Genomic DNA, 16,969 nt, shown 5'->3' with positions numbered 1-16,969 from the left:
AGTATTTACTACTGAGAAAAGTCTGCATGCAAGTGACCCCCAAAGCTCAAAATCCTGATGTTCAAGGGTCAACTGTAGTTCACATCTCAAGTCATTTCTAGGAGAGTAAAGAGAGCTGAAGCCCTTATGCTGCTGTTTAAGGGCTGACCCTGGGGGATGTAAATTCTCAAGCATGTCCCTTTTTTTTCTGTATATAAATAAAGTAGCCTGCCACCACAGCCCTCCAACAAAAAAGCAAAGACACTACCTAAAAGGATAGAAAGGGAGGGCTTCCCAATGGCTTAGTGGGTAAAGAATCCACTTGCAATGAAGGAGACACAGGAATCACAGGTTCAATCCTTGGTCCAGGAAGATCCCCTGGAAAAGGAAATGGCAACCCACTCCAGCGTTCTTGCTTGGGAAATCCCAAGGACAGAGGAGCCTGGTGGCCTACAGTCCCTGGGGTCACACAGACTCAGACATGTCTGAGTGGCTAAGAGAGGTTAGGAGTGAAACAGGTGTGCATGAAAATGCTAAAGAATCAGAGGAAATGGGCATTATCGATTCTAAGGCCCATTGCACTATCTAAATCGCACATCTCCCCTCAATTAACTTGTGCTTCGATTCCTGCGTGTTTATGGCAGGGTCTCTCCTAGTTGCCTGGTCGATATCCATTCCCGTTCCCCTCCCTTCCCTGCCCCCTGCTTTTCCTCATTAATGGGGCCTTCATTACGTTTCAGGCACCAGGTGTCCTGCTAAAACAGGCACATTTCCAGACTCCCTTGCAGTTAACAGTGGCTGAGGTGATGCTTCTTCACCTCCCTTCCTTCTTCTCTTCCTCACTGAGGTCAGCCTGCAGGAACATTTCGTAAGAGGAGACAAGCGTTCTGATGAGGAGGACGGCCACAAAGGCAGTGCAGTGTAAAGATGGAAATGCAGAATTGCCTAGATCCTGGAGCCATCTGACCAGCCTTATTTGGTGGCCTCCTAAATTTTTATGTTGTGGGTGAAATAAATCCCAAGCTAAACTATTGCAGGTCATTATTTTCAGAGTGTTATTTGAAACTGGAAGTATTCTTAACCAAGGCAGCAGTAAACACAGTGGTAAAAGCGATATATTGAATAAAATAAACAGTGCGTTATGGCTTATTTTTGGTCAAATTTTAATAAAATGGGAAGTGGCCTTGAACTTTTGTCCTGATCCATGAATATTAGCTGATTGTGATGGGGAAAGGCACTAGTCAGGGTTTTCTTCTTCATGGCCAAATTGTTTTTCTTCAAGGAGAAAAAAAATAACAGACATCACTTGGATAAAGGGAATGAATTCATTGTTCATCCAAATGCTAGAGTAGCTCACTGAGATGGCTTATTTTAGCAGATGTTTAACACTCTTAATCAACAATTTCAAGGGAAATTGGAATACATTTATTGCAGATGACAAGATTGTTGAAGATGAGCTTGGGAATTGGATGAAGACAATTGATCATGAAGGGGATTAATCATTGGAGACTGTTGGCTCATTTACATGTGATGAAGCACTGCATTTGCAGCAAAATAAAGTACATCATCAGCTGCCTCTCCTCACTAAGAAACAGTTGTGACGGTCTCGTGAAGGACTGACCATGGTGCACTCCTGTGCGCAGCCCCCAAGCCCCTCATCGTGTACCTTGCAATGGGTGAAATCGTCAGCTTTTGCCACCAGGCTCCGAGCTCCAGAACAGTTAAGAGGTGTCCCTTGTTTCATTCCTTTGGCCCCACGACAAACTTGCAAATACGGAATGAATAATCACAGAGGATCGGAGATCCCCTCAGTCTGCCATTTGTGCAAGCAATTGGCCTCCAAGCAAAATAAGGTGTTTTTTGAGATCCTCACTAGAGGCAGCCTAGACTTTGCACAGTATGATAACCTGGGCATCTTTGAGGGTGTCTCTCATCAGAATTACTCTAGCGCTATGGGTAGAAAAGTGATAAAAAAAACACTGATGCCATTGATATTCAGGCATTTATGCTAGCCTGGATTCTTGAGATACTGAGCTAACAAGTCAGGAGGTAAAAGGACCTGGATATGGAACCTGATATGCAGAGACAGCTTTTTTGCAGTTCAGTCCAGTTTGGGGAAATTGGCAGAATCACTGCATTAACATTTCATCTGTTAAACAATGAAGCAAAAAGGAAATATTTTGTTCCTTTGTGATATATTTAAGCTATTATTTTTCATGGTAAAGCATGCATAAATCCTGAACTGGGATACAGTATTTACTTGTAATTGAGTGGCAGCAAGAAACTCCCAGGGGAAAAAACAACTGAAAAAATCAAAAGATGTTGAAATTTTTTTCCATCTAATTATTCTTTAGAGTAGAGGGAATCACTGGTATGCCCAGGGTTATACAGGGAAAGGCAAAGAGGCCCCGGGGATATAAAATTTTCCTGAAAGTCTAATAGTTCTGAAAAACTAGCATTTTATATATTAAATTTCTTTTAATCTATAAAAACCAGACTAACAGCACAAATATTTCGAAGGAATAAGAATTACATAAAGCGTTTTAAGTTTTTGTTATGCAACACTAAATTCTAGTACCAAAGGATTGGCAGTTATATGCTTTTCATCCTTTTGTTTACAAAAGAGAGCAATTCAAGGGAAAAAGAATGCTATTCAAAAACCATGCTGAAATAACTGGACGTCTAGACCAAAACAATAAACATTGACTTACAGTATACTGCATACCAAAATTAATTCAGGTGGATGGTTCTAAATGTAAAACCTAAAATCTTAAAACCACTAGAAGAAAACATATGAGGAAACCTTTATGATCTAGAGGCAGGGAAGATTTTGGCTAGAGGCAAAAACAAGAGCCATAAAAGAAAAAAAAAAAGATATTTGAATTGCTCTTTGAAATACATCATTTAAAAAACAAGAAAACAAGCCATGGACTGGAAAAACATATTTTCAAAACACAAAATTGATAGAGTACTTGTACCCAGACTATATGAAGAACTCACAAAACTCAAAAGTATTAAGAAAAGGAACAACACCCATGGCTGAAAGTTTGGCCAAACAAGCACTTTACAAGATAGATGGATAGAAAATAAGAACACGAAAAAATGGCCAGTATCATCATTCATTAGGAAAATGCCAATTAGAACTACAATAAGATCCATGGCATACCTTGCTTAACAACTTGAAAAAAAGAAAACAAACAATATCGGGGCTGGCAGGGATACAGAGGAAGTGAAGCACTTATATAGTACAGAGGGGAATTCAACACTTGAAAAGCAGCTGAATAGTCTTGTATAAAATTAAACAGATACTTAGTTTTAGTTCCAGGCATCCCAAACCTATATATTTACCTAAAAGAAATTAAGTGCACAAAAATCTGCACACGTATGTTCACAGCTGCTTTATTAATCATCCCCTAAAACTGGAAAAAACTTAAATGTCCATGCACTGGTAAATGTATAAACAGATTGTATTCCATTCATGTGACGGAATGCTACTCAATGATTAAAAGGAACCAACTGCTGATAAATACAAAGACATGGGTGATTCCCAAAAGCAATGCTAATTTTAAGATGTTAACCTCAACAGGCTACTTACTGTATTATTCTGTATTTATATGACATTCTGGAAAAGGCAAAACCGTAGAAATACAAATTAGATCAGTAGCTTCCAGAGGTGAGAAGGGGCAAAGGACCAGTTATCCAAGGGCTACAGGGGATTTGTGGTATGATGGGAGCACCCTGTTTCTTGAAACTACCACCAACATAGTTTCCTTATTATATAAGCTTGTCAAATTTATAGAGCCATACACCTAAACAAAGTGACTTTTACTCAAACTAAATCCTCCCACAATAAATCTGTGTGGTGAAGAAGGAAAAAGACTTGATAACCAAGTGCAACGTGTGACCTCAATTGGATCCTGAGCCAAAACGAGAAGCACATAAACAACATTAAAAAAGGGAAAGAAAAAAAAAAAAAACCAGCTGTAATGACATTACTGGGACAGTTGGGGGAAAATCAATGAGCTGTCTAGTGCTTCATACTATTGTACAGCATAAACAGTGAATTTCTTGGACATGATAAAGTTAACATGATTGTGTAAGAGAGTGTCTTTTTTTTTTTTTTTAGAGCTTCAGGCTGCAATTTTGAGGAGTGAGCAATTATCATTGTGCATGCAGGTTACTTTCCAAAGTTTTAAATTGTTCAGGAAAAAGACTATGTGTGTGTGTGTGTGTTTGGGAGGAGGGCAGGGGAGGAAAAGTATATGAGCAAAATGTTTACAATTGGTCAAATTAAGTGAAATGTTCATTATGCTATACTTTCTATTCTGGGGGAAGGTTCGAAATTTTTTCGAATAAAGACTTGGCAAAAAAAATCTGTTAATCCTTTTCCATCCAACCAGTACCCTTGAACAAATTTATCCTAAGAGATTAATTAAAGTTACACACAAAGATGCATGAAAAAATATACTTAACACTACAAGATTCATAAAGATAAAATTTAAAATGTCTGAGATGTCTAACAACACACGGCCCCTGACACAAAGTGGTGCTCGATACATTTTATTGAAAAAAACAATGAGCATTGCACTAAAAAAATAATGGATAAATAAATTACAGCATAATAACATAGTGGAATAACATGCAAACATTAACTGTTTTGATAAATATTTAATGAAGTGGCAAATGCTTATGGTATGTTAAATGAAAAAAGAAAATCAGAATGCAAAACCTGTATATATTAAGCTATATTCTCAAAATACTCTTTAAAAAAAGAAAAAAATACCTACAGTGAAATTAAACTAAAAATTTAAAGAAGGTTGACTCTGGTAATAGGGTTTATCTTTCCTTTATAGTTCATTCTATTTCCAGTTTTCTACACTGAGTATATTCTTTTATTTTCTTAACCTCTGAAAAAAAAAGTGAATTTAGCGACAAATGTATCCAGAAGAATGTCTTAAAACAAGTGTAGGTAATGAGACGACAAGGACGAGCTGACAGCAACTTTGTATGAGTTCAGTATACGCACAGGGAATTAGCTGATTCACAGTAATCTATAAAACAGAAGTTTTATAGCAAAACTTCTGGACTTAAATTGAGTTGCTACCTTCACTGAGAAAACATTTGCAAATAGGCTTTAAGACAATGATAGCACTTTCTAATTGTGTATTACTCTTATGATGTAAAAACAGCATGAAATAAAACCTTCCATCAGATGAATCCGGAAGCAATCCAGCTCTGTTTTCCCAGAGTTTTCTTGGGGACCCCCTTGACCCCGGCCATGCTCTGCTCTAACCTGGGTGGCAGTGCAGAGGAAGAGCCTGCTTCCAATTTTCTTCCACCTCCAGACTGTTCCTGTGCCAGCTGAGTCACTTCAAAGAGGGGGAAAACTTTTTTTTTTTTTAAAGAAATATGGCTCAAAGGAGCATGTACAAATTTTCCAAGTGGAAAATGTGTAAAAGTGCAGAGTTGTTTGTCAAAATCTCCCAGCCAGGGGCAGTCCTAGCACCTGAATCCTGTCCCCTCAAATCAAGTTCTGGTCACTGCACGGAAGCCGGAGGGCCCTGGATTTCAGGAAAAGGTCCTTTTGTGCAGTCAAGGTTGTTGGGTCTCCTGGAAGGGGAGGGCTGTGCCAGGGCCCCAGAGCATGGGGGAAGGAACTTGGCAGACCCGAAGCACAGTAAGACGTGCTCAAGGTGTGTGTCCGGAAGTCACGGTCCCGGGGTGATGTAGTGGAGGCAAGAGCATCTAATTTGGGAAAACTGGTCTTCAGGAAGGACTTCCCTGGTGGCTCACACGGTAAAGCGTGTGCCTACAGTGCTGGAGACCTGGGTTCGATCCCTGGGTCCGGAAGATCCCCTGGAGAAGGAAATGGCCATCCACTCCAGTACCATTGCCTGGAAAATCCCATAGACAGAGGAGCTGGTCGGCTACAGTCTTCAGGAAAGCGTTGGGGGTGTGTTTGCTTTGGGGATTTGATCACTACAGTGGAAGAGAAGCTCCAGCCGCCTAGACTCGGGACAAGCAGAGCCACGAAAGCCAAGCGCACCCTTCTATGTCTTGGAGAATCTGCTGGGAGGACCAGACGCCCGTGGCAGCGAGGACCTGGGATGCCTGTGAAAGAGCTGGAACCATTTAATAATTGATCACCATGTCTTGCTAAAACTAATACCATGAATTCCTTTAGGTCTTGGTATTATTAAAGTGTCAGGCTACCTGGGTGTTAGAGAAAAGGTTGGCAGTACCCCAGCAAAGTTTTCTAAGCAAATTATCCTTTTAAAAAATTGCAAGACTTTTTTTTTGAGATAAAATTTTTTGAATAAAATTAAAAAAAAATTTTTTTTCTGGGGGTCATTATGAAAGCCTGAGAGAAACTCAAATTGTTTGCTTTGCACCTTATTTTAGAATAAATTCTACCGTAAAATTCAAGTCCCATCAGTCATTTATAATACCGTGAAATGAACACTTACCCTTAAATAATGTAATGGTGTTGCAAAAGTACTTTTTAAGCCTGTGAGTTCAATTGAGTTAAGAATTAAGTGTGGAGAGTTCTACAAATCCATGCAGTTAATAAATGATGTTACAGCTTAATGTGGGTGCTTTGGAATCTTTGAGAGTTTTTATCTTCGTATTTTAAATTCTTAATGATTCGTCTCTCTTTCTTATTAAAGCCTTTTGGAGAAATGAATCCTTTTATTCCAGGAAATTCTTGGTATTTTCCTCTTTAGTTGGAAGGAAAAGGATCCCACCGGATGCCATCTCTCTTCTTTCTCTCTCTCTGGCTTCTATCTGAGTTCAATTGAAACAACTGAAATTAGGTTTTAATGTGAAAATTTGGTTGATATGATTGTGGTGTAAGAGTGGGGAATCTAGACACTTCTCCCACCCCACCTTACTCTACTGGGTGCCCTCTGCTTTTGGTTGGACACACACACACACACACACACACACACACACAATCATGGTTGTGGGAAACCTTGAAACATGAGGAGAGCTAAAGTCTTCAAGCGATCATTGGAGTCCAACTCTTTAAATTTAGACATCAGAAAACAGAGGTTCAGAGAGGCCAAGCAAAGTGTTTAAGCTCCCCAGCAGGTTCCAGAAGCTCCGAGGTCATAGCCCAGTCTCCTTGTCCTTCTGTCTGGCCATGTGGTATGGAAGGGACAGGAACTTATGAGTGTGAATATCAGTCTTCTACTTGCCCACTAAGTGGGCTTCTCTGAGCCCACTTCCCACCCCTGAAGTGGGGCAGGTGTCATCAACCCTGCAGGCTGGGAGGTGAGAAGCGTCATGCATCATGGAAGCAGACTCCTAGAAACGTTGGCCACTCCCTGGCCCCTGTTTTCAGTTCCCCTGTGCTGATTCAGTCTTGCATGGATACAGAGGAGATGCAGCTGGCATGGCTGGTCTCCCAGTGGGCACTCCCTGGACACAGTCCTGCCCCACACTCTGTACAAAGGGACTTTGTAAAGGGATACATTTGGGTAAGACCATGCATTGTTCAGCTTTGGTTAATTCTGCATTTTCTTGAATGATCAGACCCCATCCACCAGCACCCTATTGAACTACCGTGGTCAGGAACACCCCAGGCGTTGTGACTCCTGCTGAAGGGAGGTGAAATCAAACCAAACCTCATGAAAACAAAACAAAAGCCATTTCCAGGGCTGAGAGCCTCCAACATGGCCAATGCTGTCATCCCTCCCCACTCTATGGTTGCTGTGACTGAAGGACTGCTGCCTCTGTTCACACCCGCCCACCCTGGCCCCATGAATGATCCATAATTGATGCCTGGCCCTCCTTCACTGCTCACATGAACTTAGCTTCACTCCCTTCCCTGAAGCCCAGCATTTCCTACCTGCTGAGGAAGAGCTTAGAATGTGCATGGTACATGGAGCATGTTCAGGGCGTCCTTCATGAAACGCGAGCTCCCTCGAAGGCTCCCGACTCTCCCAGTGGGGACGTGCTCCTAATGAAGGACGTTTCTGAACCAAGTGAGGGGCTCCCACTCCTGGTGTCACGTGTGAGCCGGATGAATGCATGCCAGTATTGAGATGGTGGCTCCAGCTTTATAAAGTTGTGTCAGGTCCTGAGTTCTACTTCATACTTGTCAGATGTAGCTGTTCAGGGTTCTCCCCTCCTTTTCTGTTGTTCTATGTCTTAATACCTAAAGAAATCTTAGGTCATTTAAACATGTTCTATAGCGGAAACAGCTTCTTTGGGGGTACACCATGCACCAGTGCAGAGAGAAAGCCGGATCCCATTTCAGTGGAGGAGGAAGGACCATGCCCAGGACATAAGGCATTGGAAGCTGCCCGAGGACGTTTGCTGTACTGATCAGGCCCCTAAACCAGGAGCCCTTCCTTTTATGGGAGTGAGGATACGAGGACGTTTGCTGTACTGATCAGGCCCCTAAACCAGGAGCCCTTCCTTTTATGGGAGTGAGGATACGAGGACGTTTGCTGTACTGATCAGGCCCCTAAACCAGGAGCCCTTCCTTTTATGGGAGTGAGGATAACTGTCCCATGAACTGGAGGATGGGCCCTGTGTGATTCACAATTGAAATCAAGAAATTCAGTGATTCTGGCTATAAACCATCAGTGTCCTTGAACATGTTTATACTTTTGCCCAGGGGTGGCTGGCATAGGCCTTCTCCAGATCATTTTTTCTCTTCAAAGGACTCAAGAGTAACAGGCATTATGAGATGCACATGATTTTTATGAAAAGAAGAAAAAAACCTAAAACTAGACATTGTGCTCCCTTTTTAAATGAAGGGAAAAGGACTCATTCATCTCATTAAAAAAAAAAAAAAAAAGTTGTCAAAATCATTTATTAACCAGCTGGTGGCAGTGTTTTCACGAAGAAAAGATAAAGTGAAATTATGCACACTTTATTTCTGATCCATTTTATCAAATGTTTAAGAGGAGTGATTTTTAGGTCCTTCTCGCTAAAATGCTCAAAATGCCAACTAAACAATGGAAATCAGAATTCTGGGTAGTTCTTGAATAAGCTTCTACTGCCAGGAAGTAACATAAATTGTATGGGGCAAGGTTGTACTATTTGGCATCTTTCCCATTGCTGATCCCTTTGTTAAGGTTTATGCAAATGGACAGTAGTAGCGAATGACTGGGATTATATGTCCACTGACTGGTTTACCAGTTGACTGCCGCTGTATGACTAAGATGTTTCTTTTAAAGTTGAAGTATAGCTAATTTACAATGTTGCATTAGTTTCAAGGGTAAACCCAAGAGATTCAGTTATACATACATATATATTTTCCTTTTCAGATTCTTTTCCATAACAGGTTATTACAAGATATTGAGTATTTACTTCTCCGGGCTATGCAGTAGCCGAAGAGGTCTTAAATATTTCTCTTTCCTGTCTTCTAACAAAAGGAAGAGTCGTATACAGCTTTCTTCTCTAAAATTATCCAACGAATCCTTTTCTCACGCATTTCCTGCAGACAGAACCACTGAGTCATACGTCACAGACAAGCAGAGCACCCTGTTTTATTTCTGTAAGGCAATCAGGTGACAAGCAAGCCAGCATCCTTGCCAACGTGTACGTTCCATTATGCCAGAAAGGACTGCCAATCAGGTCTGGGAATAAGGCTGTCCTCCCACTGAAAGGCACCCAAAATATCCACAGTCTTGACCTCTCCATCTGGGAATAGGATTTCACTCCTCCAAGGGGCTGAATCCTCCCACCCGCATGTGCTACCAGGGCCAGCTGCACTGTCTCCATCTGGGAACTGGATCCCAAGCCCACACAGACACACTCAGAGCCAGTGTCTCCACCCAGCACACTCGCTGACCCCGGGGCTCAGCAGGAAGCACTGAGTGGTACAGAGCAACGTGTCCTTCTGTATTATCCCTCCTCAACTAGAATCTGTGTCTTCCTACTCTCCCTGGGATCCAAATGGGGCTATTTTGTGTTCAGAGTTTTATTTCCAAAGGTATGTTGGTGCAATTGGCATTACATTTAGGATCATCTTTACTAACTGTCATTGTAAAGCTCCCTTGCTCTCCTTGGCTGCCTGTAGGATGCAAGGCCCTCTGTATGGATGGAAGATTATGGTCACCTGCCCAGAGTTGCACAGAAAATTACAGAAGGGTGAAACTGGCAGCCTTGAAGTTGCAGTTTTCAGTCCATGAACGCTAGTGTGTGTGAGTGAAGGGCACTTTGTTGATTTAAATTTGCAGGAATACAAAACCTGCTCCAAGAACGGGAGCGGCACAAGCAATAACAAATGGGCCTTGAACACTTTTCTATCGAGTGGTTGCTCCAATCTTCACACTGTTTAATCTCACATAAAGTTGCAAAGATGACTAAGTAAGCATAATGCTTGGAACAAAAGCTGTCACAAAGAACCTATAGCAAGGCCATGTGAGGACCTGGAGAACCCAATATCCTGCAGGATGTATGAAATGGCCAGCAGAGAGGAGAAAGCTTCCAAACGCCCTTGAAAGACACCTTGGCTGATGGTCCAGACACTCGTGTGCTCATGGGTGCTGGGGCCTGGAGGACAGGTGGCACTGACCCAGAAAGGGTGATAATTGAGTCTGAGCTTCAGACGGTTGCCTGGGAGTTCAGGAAGGCATAGAGAGTACAGTAGTTACTTCTAAGGGTCATCAGATCAAGAAAGAGTTGACTTCATTAAGTGGCTGATTCCAGCTCAGTGTTTGAAAGGGCTTTCTAACAATACAAACCACCCTTTAGACTCTACACAAGCAAGACCATTCCTGCATGAGGTATTAGGATGATTTGAGAGCCTGGGTTCCACTCTTTACCAGCTAGATGACCAGTTGGATGTTATTTAACTCCTCTGACCCTGGTGGCTCATTGGTTAAGAGCCACCTGCAACACAGGAGCTGCAGGAGGGTCAGGTTCAATCTCTGGGTCAGGAAGATCCTCTGGAGGAGGAAATGGCAACCCACTTCCATATTATTGCCAGGAGAACCCCACAGACAGAGGATCCTGGTGGGTTACAGTCCATGGGGTCGCAAAGAGTCAGATACGACTGAAGTAACTTAGCAGGCATGCACGACCCTGTGTTACCTGCTCATCCTACTTTTTAGGACTTCTATCTCTGGTGGCTCAGACAGTAACGAACCTTCCTGCAATGCAGGAGACCCAGGTTCAATCCCAGGGTCAGGAAGATCCCCTGGAGAATGGCATGGCAACCCACTCTAGTATTCTTGCCTGGAGAATCCCAGGGACAGAGGAGCCTAGTGGGCTACACTCCATGGAGTTGCAGATGCGACTGAGCGGCCAACACTTTCACTTGTACTTCCATACTGGCAATATAAGAATGTGTGTCATGCATGCCAGTTTGAACTGTCAATGGCGTTGCTTTGAAGTGGTCCTCGTTTTTAAGGTCTAGATGAGGCAATTCATCAGGTAATAATTGAACGACATTCATTCATTGAACGACAAGTATACTAGACACTATGGTGTGCTTGTTCACGTAATCTCAGATAATCCTCTCAGGATCTTTGAAAGAATGTTGGAATCCTCGTCTCATAAGCAAGGAAATTGGGGCTTGGAGATATGACCTCAGTTGCCCAAATGAATGTTGTGCTGTGCTTAGTTGCTCAGTCTTGTCTGACCCTTTGCAACCCCATGGACTGGGGCCTGCCAGACTCCTCTGTCCATGGGGATTCTCCAGGCAAGAATACTGGAGTGGGTTGCCATACTGTCCTCCAAGAGATCTTCCCAACCCAGGGATGGAACCTAGGTCTCCCACACTGCAGGCAGATTCTTTACCATCTGAGCCACCAGGGAAACCCAAATGAACAGTAATGCCAAAAGTGAAAGTGTTAGTCACTCAGTTCTGTCCGACTTGGGCTTTCCTTGTAGCTCAGTCGGTAAAGAATCTGCCTGCAGTGCAGGAGACCTGGGTTCGATCCCTGGGTTGGGAAGATCCCATGGAGAAGGAAATGGCAGCCCACTCCAGTATTGTTGCCTGAAAAATCTCATGGACATAGGACTGGAGGGCTGCAGTCCATGGGGTTGCAAAGAGTTGGGCACAACTGAGCGACTAAACTTACTTACTTGTGTCAGACTCTTTGCAACTCCATGGACTGTAGCCCACCAGGCTCCTCTGTCCATGAAATTCTCTACGCAAGAATACTGGACTGGGTTGTCATTCTCTTCTCCCGGGGATCTTCCTGACCCAGGTCTCCTGCATTGTAGGCAGATTCTTTATGGCCTGAGTCACCCAGTAATGCTGAAATTTAAACCTGAATCCAGGGAACCACTTAGCTCCCCTCCCACTTATCTGTTCTCTGCCTCTCCCACACCCCTTTTAGTGGAGAAAGAGGGTTGATATCCAGTGATTCTGACAGCAAAACAGAAGGAGGATGCTACATAGATGTGCACACCTGATTACAAGTCTCCCTCCACTTAAGTCCAGTAACGTGCAGGAGACCAGCATCCATCTGAAGACGGCTTGCCTCTTACTATGCCACAGAGCTGGACCGCTCCTCTCTCCACACGGCAGCCAAACCAGCAAGTGTACAAGGCTTGAGAAGATCAAAGGGTTGTCTTCAAAAATCTGTTCTAAAGAGCTGTAAAATACTCCTTTAATCTGAATTGTAAATTCTGCAAACACAGCCGTGGTCTCCCAAGTGTACCACAAATGTGTGAACAGCTGGGCAAAAGCAACCCTGGTGTTAATTGACTCACCTCAGACATGTCCGTCTGAGCCCAGCCTAAATTGGGAGAACTTGCCTGTGATACTCATTTGGTTTGTTAATGAATGATTATAGTCAGTTCAAGAGTGAGCTAAACCCAACAATTAGTGTCGTGAGGAAAGGAGGGGAACGGTGCCAAGGCATACATGGCACCAAGTCGTGCATCCTGAAGATTGCAGCCTGAGCTCCAGAGCCTGGCACGCCATCAAAACTGTGGATCAGTCAACCCAAGGGTGGTCTGCCCGGGAAAGCCTGACCCCTAAGCTCTCAGTAGTGAGTGAAGTCACACAGTTGTGTCTGACTCTTTGCGATCCCATGGACTGTAGCCTACCAGGCTCCTCCGTCCATGGGATTTTCCAGGCAAGAATACTGGAGTGGGTTGCCATTTCTGTCTCCAGGAGATCTTCTAGACACAGGGATTGAACCCAGGTCTCCCACATTGTAGGCAGACAGTTTACCATCTGAGCCACCAGGGAAGTCCTCTCAGTAGAAGACCCCTCTATTTAATCATGCCTAATTCCTTTGATCCAAAGACTCCTTTTTATACCTGCCAAAGAATAAACTTGCAGTTTTGGACCATGCTGGGGGGCAAGGTGAGAGGTGATCACAGAGAATGCGGATGGAATCTGGAGGCCTAACTGCCTTTTTGACGGACTTCTAAAACTCTTCTTGTTTTAGTCACCCTGCTTTAACCTACTTCCAGAGGGATCCAGTGTCACTAATCACCGGGCCATCTGAGGATAATGCATTAATAGTAGAAATCAACTTAATTCTACAAGCTTCCCACTGCCAGTTTAGGATGAAGTTTACAGGGTCCAGTAGGTCATTTGTCCTTTTCTGTCTTCTTTCCAACTCCCTGTTATTTCCTCTCTCATTCTCTTTAGCCTTGTGGGCTTAAAAGTTACTTTGTGGTCTTCCCTGGTGACTCAGTGGTAAAGAATCCACCTGCCAATACAGGAGACATGGGTTCAATCTCTGATCCAGGAAGGTCCCTGCAGGCGGCAAAGCAGCTAAGCCGGGGCTCTACAACTACTGAGCCAGCTCTCTGAGCCTGAGAGCCGCAGCTACTAAGCCCGGGTAGGTAGGACTCCGTGTTCTGCAGCAAGAGAAGACATCACATTGAGAAGCCCTCACACCGCATCTAGAGAGGAACCCTCACTCGCCACAACTAGAGAAAAGCACACACAGCAATGAAGACCCAGCACAGCCAAAAGTAAAATAAATAAATTGAAAAGAAAACAAAGAAACCAATTTTTAAAAAGTTACTTTGTTGTGATTTTAGTGCAATTGATGGAGTATGTTAACAGACACGTGTTTCTTCTTCCATTTTTATTATAACTGGAAGGCCAATCAACAGTTCCCTGATAAACTTATTAAAAATCAATGTCATCAGCAATCATCTTCTTATGTCTACCTCAAATATAACATATTAATGTCTGACTCACCTTCTCTTGTGGTATTTTCCATGAAGATGAAAGACAGCTAATCAATGTCTTCCCTGTTCATGTTGTCAGGTGTGCTATGAAATCACTATCAAATATAAATGGACTCCTCTCTTTCATTAAGAATCATCTTAATTTTTAACTTGTGCTTAAGTGTAATTTGGAGAAGGCAATGGCATCCCACTCCAGTACTCTTGCCTGGCAAATCCCATGGATGGAGGAGCCTGGAAGGCTGCAGTCCATGGGGTCGCTAGGAGTCAGACACGACTGAGCCACTTCACTTTCATGCATTGGAGAAGGAAATGGCAACCCACTCCAGTGTTCTTGCCTGGAGAATCCCAGGGACGGGGGAGCCTGGTGGGCTGCCGTCTCTGGGGTCGCACAGAGTCAGACACGACTGGAGTGACTTAGCAGCAGCAGTAAGTGTAATTTATGATCCATTGTGTTTCTTTAGGTCTTTTTTTTTTATCCCTACTTATTTCTAGCTAGTCAGTTCTTAAAAATAAAGCAAGGTATAAATAAATAATTTATCCATTTAGTCAGTAAGCATTTACTATTTTCCAGTCACTGTGTTAAGTCAGGAGTTGCAAGAGTAAATAAGAAAAATATATTCAGTCCACAAGGACTTTACAACCTATCCTAGTGGAGAATAGGTCTAGTGTTTACTTTCTAAACTGCTCATTGAGATTGAACACTAAAGTGACCTGTGTTCTTCTGAAGGGCTATTTCTCAAAAGTGTCTGTGGTCCATTTGAATTCTCTGCTGAGGTTCTCTTTTGCAGTGTGATAATACCACTGATGTTTCAAAAATTTCACTGAAGAGCTGAATAATTAATATAGATGCTATGGGAGCAGAGAAGAACTTAGAAGTCAGATTCCATCAATTTGCAATAGGAACATCATTGTTCTTGGGACTTCCCTGGTGGTCCAGCGGTGAACAAACTGTCATCCAAGGCAGGGGACATAGGTCTAATCCCTGGTCGGGAAATTGAGATCCACACACGCCTCTACTGAGGCAACTACTGAGCCCGCACACCAAAACTAGAGAAGCCTGCACACTGCAACAAAGACCCAGCACAGCCAAAAAAAATTTTTTTAATGGATCATCACTGTTCTTCTTGGAATACCAGCTTATATATGCATATGGAAGTGCCACTGCATTCATTTTCTTTCCCAAGTTTTAATGGATGTATAGAAAAGAAAGTAACATTCTTCTGTGATTTGTTATTGTTGTTCAGTTGGACTCTTTTGTGATACATAATTATAATTTTTAATCTAACCATTTTACATAATGCATTTAGATTTGCTTGCCACTAAAAGCTGCTAAAATCTTTAAGTGTCTATAATAATCATGTTTGGGACATAGTTATTATTAAAGACATAAAATAAAAAGAGCCAGACATCCTGGAGTGTGAAATCAAATTGGCCTTAGGAAACTTTACTATAAATAAAGCTAGTGGAGGTGATGGAATTCCCGCTGAAGTATTTAAAAATCCTAAAAGATGATGCTGTTAAAGTGCTGAACTCAATATGTCAGCAAATTTGGAAAACTCAGCAGTGGCCACAGGTTGGAAAAGGTCAGTTTTCATTCCATTCCCAAAAAAGGGCAATGCCAAAGAATGCTCAAACTACCATACAATTGTACTCATTTCACATACTACCAAGATTATGCTCCAAATCCTTCAAGCCAGGCTTCAGCAGTAAATGAACTGAGAATTTCCAATGTACAAGTTGGGTTTTGAAGAGGCAGAGGAACCAGAGATCAAACTGCCAACATTCATTGGATCATAGAGAAAGCAAGGGAGTTCCAGAAAAACATCTACTTCCACTTCACTGACTACTTTAAAGCCTTTTATTGTGTGGGTTACAATAAACTGTGGACATTTCTTAAAAAGATGGGCGTGCCAGACCACTTTACCTGTCTCCTGAGAAATCTGTGTGCAGGTCAAGAAGCAACAGTTAGAACAGGACATGAAACAACAGACTGGTTCAAAATTGGGAAAGGAGTGTGTCAAGGCTGTGTATTGTCACCCTGCTTATTTAACTTCTATGCAGAGTACATCATGCAAAATACCAGGCTGGAGGAATCACAAGCTGGAATAAAGATAGCTGAGAGAAATGTCAACAACCTCAGATGTGCAGATGACACCACTCTAATGAGAGAAACTGAAGAGGAACTAAAGAGCCTCTTGATGAAGGTGAAAGAGGAAAGTGAAAAAGCTGGCTTGAAACTCAACATTCAAAAATTAAGATTGTGGCATCCCACCACATCACTTCATGGCAAACGGAGAAAAAGTGGAAGCAGTGACCAATTTTATTTTCTTGGGCTCCAAAATCACTGTAGATGGTGACTGTAGCCATGAGATGAAAAGACACTTGCTCCTTGGAAGGAAAGCTATGACACGCCTCAGTTCAGTTCAGTTCAGTTGCTCAGTCATGGCTGACTCTTTGCGACCCCATGAATCGCAGCACTCCAGGCCTCCCTGTCCATCACCAACTCCCGGAGTTCAAACTCACATCCATCAAGTCGGTGATGCCATTCAGCCATCTCATCCTCTGTTGTCCCCTTCTCCTCCTGCCCCCAATTGCTCCCAGCATCAGGGTCTTTTCCAATGAGTCAACTCTTCACATGAGGTGGCCAAAGTATCGGAGTCTCAGCTTTAGCATCATTCCTTCCAATCAACACCCAGGACTGATCTCCTTTAGGATGACTGGTTGAATCTCCTTATAGTCCAAGGGACTCTCAAGAGTCTTCTCCAACACCACAGTTCAAAAGCATCAGTTCTTCAGCACTCAGCTTTTTCACAGTTCAACTCTCACATACATACGTGACCACTGGAAAAACCATAGCCTTGACTAG

This window comes from Bubalus kerabau, chromosome 22 (genome assembly GCF_029407905.1).
Source record: "Bubalus kerabau isolate K-KA32 ecotype Philippines breed swamp buffalo chromosome 22, PCC_UOA_SB_1v2, whole genome shotgun sequence".
NCBI lineage: Eukaryota > Metazoa > Chordata > Mammalia > Artiodactyla > Bovidae > Bubalus > Bubalus kerabau.
The sequence above is the reverse complement of the archived record's forward strand: the minus strand, read 5'-3'. Positions refer to the sequence as shown.